Consider the following 4,958-nt stretch of genomic DNA (forward strand, 5'->3'; position numbering starts at 1 on the left):
AGATTTGTTTCGTTTCCTGGATACTAGGTTGTGCCGTTTGGAAGTCAAGGACCTGTTAGTGGGTCGAAACCAAGAACCAACCACCATCATCCAGAACAGAGTTCGTTCAACTTTCGCTCCTCTGCAGTTGCATCATCACTGCAAGTGAAGGCTTAGGCCATCGGAGGCTGATCATTAGGATAGGTTACATAATTAGTTGGTGTTGAGAGGTTGAGAGGTTGAGGAAGGACTCTGAATGTTTGTTTTGTTGGAAAAAAATGGTGATGTATAGAGAAAACTGTAAAATTCAAATTTTGAAGATTTATAAGATTGAAAATAATAGAATTAATAATCGATCTAATTAAACATTCATAGAACAAGCTCAAATTCTGAGGTTGTAGGAAAGGACTTTAGTTATTTTCATAGCAGCCCTGCATTATTTCAACACGATCCCACGTTTGAAAGCAGATTTTTCACTTCTTAAGGTTTTTGCTCAAAAGAAGCAAACTATAAGTAAAATATTGTCTGTCTCGATTTGTTAAGTCTCATATGAAAGCCGTATTACTGGCTTCAAATTTTGAAGATAATAGAATTAATAATCGATTAAATTGAAGATTCATAGGAGTAATTCGAATGCTGAAGTTGTAGGAAATGATTTGAGCTATTTTCACATTAGCCCTGCATTATTTCAACACGATCCCACGTTTGGGAGCAGATTTTTCACATGTTGGTTTTTGCTCAAAAGAAGCAAACTATCACTAAAATTGTCAGTCAGTCGATTTGTAAAGTCTGATATGAAAGCCAGAAATTCACTCACCTCGATTTTCCAATATATTTGAATAATTCGATTGATTATATTCTGAAGTAATTTTCTACTATGGTAAAAATTTCCAAAATATTTGAATATTCAAATGAAATACTGTATTACACTCTGAGGTAATTTCCTATTATAGCAGAAACAACATTTAAATGAAATGAATGAATAAATAATTTATTTGCCAAAAAACAAAATACAAAATACAAATGTGTATATGCTACTGCACTCAACTAAAATACATACATAAGAATTAAGGAAATATTAAATTTATTGACCGAGCGAAGTGAGGTCTAAGATTCAAGTCGACGGTTTGGCTTTTAAACATTAATTTCTCTTAATGTTTAAATGTTTGAATGTTTAAATGTTTATATTATGTTGCGCATTTACGGCGAAACGCGGTAATAGATTTTCATGAAATTTGACAGGTATGTTCCTTTTTTAATTGCGCGTCGACGTATATACAAGGTTTTTGGAAATTTTGCATTTCAAGGATAATATAAAAGGAAAAAGGAGCCTCCTTCATACGCCAATATTAGAGTAAAAATCAGACTATAGAATAATATTCTAGTCTATGAATAATTAGGTACTTATGTATGAGAATACTGCGTGAGGTCTACTGTTCACAGAACTACTAGTATTGTTAAAGATCTCTATAGAATGTTGCTGGACTGCTATTAAAGTAATGTTGTGTTATAAGAGTTACTTTTACATTAATCATATGAAAAATAATGGTAGTAGATTTTCCGAGTTTGACAAAAAAATCTAGCAGAGCGTGGTTTCGATCCACGGACCTCTGGGTTATGGGCCCAGCACGCTTCCACTGCGCCACTCTGCTTTCATACTGACTCAGCCGAAAAGTGACCACCTGACAGAGCTGCTCTTATCACGTGTCATTCAAGGCCATGCTTCCAAATGGTAGTCACTACTTCGTTACAGTGGTTGGGTGCGATTGCAATACTATTTCAACGCCGATCATTCTTGTCTATTATTTTCAGAAGATACTTCTCATGATACGAATAGGGATTTTTCTGTTATTATCCTTCTTAATCCCAGCATAGACCACTGACGAGAAAAAACAAATTTCTTCCTGTCAATAAACTAACAATAATAATTTTGTGGTACCAGTACTAGCCATCTGAATATCTCTAATCTATAAAAATATTCTACAGACGATAGTTTAGAATTTCAATAATGATAAGTGAATAATTAAATTCAAAAAATCACGATTTTTGAGTTATAGACTAACTTTGTTCATAATATTGTACAATTCCAACCTGATCAATAAAGATAAGAAAATAAACATGATTATCGAAACATAATTCGGAGGAAAAGAACACAGAGTTATCAATAGAGTATTCACAAAAGAATTGTATCAGTATTGGAGAAATGCTAATATAGGTAAATCAGATTTTTGACTTCTTCCTGATCTGATCAGAATATTGGGCAGTAGGTTGAATTTTATCAGTATTGGAATCATTATTGAATTGATTTATTAACGATGAAGAGTTATTCTTGTGAAGCCAATGTTGCTAAGTTAGTTAGAATCAAAGAGGATTAACGTAGAATCGAAGAGGATTGAAGATGAAATCCTCCCTCTTTCATTGAATTTTTCAACAATAAAGGAATTGAAACGCATTATTTATTGAAGAGGAAGAGATTTTGGGGAATATAAAAATATCTTGACTAAACTGGAGATGTTGCAAGTAATAAGCAATAGTTGTAATTCCTAGACAAGGTAGGAGTTAGAATACCCCTAACTCAAATCTTAATATCACTTCCAATCATACACTACAATACAGAAATTGATGGATGACCTAGAAATTTTACAAGCAATGAAAGCTGCAATTTATTTGCAACTTTTTATCTTAATGCCAGTCTAGAGGCAAGGTTTATCTTTGTTGCTACAGGAATTAACTAGCCTAGAATCCATAGTTCACTAGATAAGCCAAATCCTAAGGTCGTTTGCGAATCCTCAGCTTCATTTACGATCATTTCAAGAGCAAATCTGTACTAACTCTTTCAGGAAAACAATTATTTCACAACCTTCATGCAGACTGAAAATTTCATCACAATATTGAGCTATACTGTTGCAATGTGAACACTGATAAATACAAGAAAACAATGGCCGTGCGAGCGACAGTTACTACTTGTTAAATACTTAATATTCACTATAAAGTACTCTTTTATTGTTCAAAGTTGCCTTATTTTGTTATTTAGTTTGCCGATGTGAATGTTAACAATGAATAAGTTGGAACGTATTTATTGAGTTGTACATTGGAATGGCGTCATAATAATAACATCGGACTCACTACGTCTTAATCTTGTCTCTATAGTATCCTTAGTTATCCATACTCTCTGTACCGTAGTGATTATATTAACTGGTGGATAAATATATTTGTGAAGAATTGTACATAGTTTTCTATTATACTTCTCCTGAGTAGTTGTATAGCATATAGACCAAGATGGTAGTTTAGATAGCATTTATAGTTAACAATAAATGTCTTAGTTGCAATATGATAGTTAACGGTAAGGTTGAGTGTTTATACTCTTTTATTTCTATTAAAATACTCTCTTCCTGGAGTGCATACCACTTTTAGGATCGTAATTGAAGGACATTTCGTTTGCCCTTTACATTGGATGAACCGGAAGCTATGTGTACGATACTTTTTATCGACTCTTCTGGAAGTTGAAGGTCTGCTATGATGTAGAGGAGCATTGAAATTGTTGTCCTAGAAACAGAATTTTTCTAGTTATGATTTATTACAACTAACAGGATGGTTGGCCGTGAATTTATGCTTGTAGTTTACAGAGGAGTGTTACTAATATTTTCTATTGAACACTTATAAACTAAACATAATTTAATGATTGTTTGGAATCTCGGGATTCGTTGAAACAGTGTTTCTCAACGTTTTCCTCTTTGCCATATTCCTCTATATTACTTTATTGAGTTTATTGAATTGAATGAAATTTTATGTGGAATTTTTGTACTGTATACAGTCTACACAGTTCTAAATTAGCAGATACTGCAAGTAGTGCTTGAACTATTCCCACTATGCGATCGCTTCCTGAATATATTGAAAGATATGGAAAATAATTCTAAACAAACAATACATACTTATAAATCAAAACCTCTTCGAGAAAAATGTTACCAGGACCACTTTTTAAAATGTTTTAAGTTATGTTGATCGAAGGTCAAAATTGTGTACATTAGAAAATGAATATTCCTACTCTTGCAGGAGTTGCAGGATTAATAGGCGTTTTAAATCATTGCATGTAATTTCAATAAACTTTTTCAAGCATTAATCAGTTAAATACGTTCCACATCATTAAACAATAAGCAACATTGTTGAATAAATTTGTTTGTGATGCATTGCCTCCTTATAAGGATAGAATCAATAATGAATAATTTTTCAATTTCGTTGCAGGTGAGTGATTGAATATGCATTACTTTCGGTAGCTGTATTTGGAGTAGCTGTGACGGGTGAGTAAACCATTATTGAAAAATCAATCATTTCTGTGCAAATATTCTAAGTGGGCTTGACTTGTCGGGTTGATTTGACGTCTGATGTATGATAATCCTATACTATTATGGAGCTTTGCTGTTTGAATCAATTTGTTTGCATTCCAAAACATTTCATGGTTTTCAAGATCAAATATTATCTATCGCCTCACAATCGCCAGTTCCTCAGATTATTCACGTATCTCGATATGGAATAGATTCTTTTAAAGAGTAAACTTGGGCAAAATTATTCTGGATTGTGTATGGGTGCAAGTCGCAGATTTACAGTTATGCAATGCTAGAATTGAAGATATTTTTCACAGGGCTATTAAATAGTTACAATGTTAGTGTATTTGTTGTGAACTTGTAAACAAGTTTGATGACTGAGTGGGAATGCAATACGCAATACTCATTCAAATCATGCATGCATGCTTTCATAGTTTGCTTGTATTAAAAAAGTGTTGAGTATTGTATCAAGTGGAATTCTTAAGTAGGGTGGGCCGAACTACCGGTTTTCGAGTTCAAAGTTACGATAAGCGAAAATTCCCGAATAAAAAAAAATTCAGAAATTACTCCATATTGCTTGAAATTCTATGTTTTGTTTCAAGTTTCCAAGTTTCTTCTACCAAATTTCATTCCGTTAACTGTTTTTTTTTTACTAAT

At 32.8% G+C, this 4,958-nt stretch overlaps 1 non-coding gene across 1 annotated transcript; it reads right to left on the minus strand.

Moving 5' to 3' along the window:
- Nucleotides 1-1,559: 1,559 nt before the first annotated feature.
- Nucleotides 1,560-1,631, minus strand: Trnam-cau. Its single transcript has one exon. It is a non-coding gene; the product is annotated as a tRNA-Met (tRNA).
- Nucleotides 1,632-4,958: the final 3,327 nt, after the last annotated feature.

The sequence above is a fragment of the Nilaparvata lugens genome, chromosome 7 (assembly GCF_014356525.2).
Source record: "Nilaparvata lugens isolate BPH chromosome 7, ASM1435652v1, whole genome shotgun sequence".
NCBI classification, from domain to species: Eukaryota; Metazoa; Arthropoda; class Insecta; order Hemiptera; family Delphacidae; genus Nilaparvata; species Nilaparvata lugens.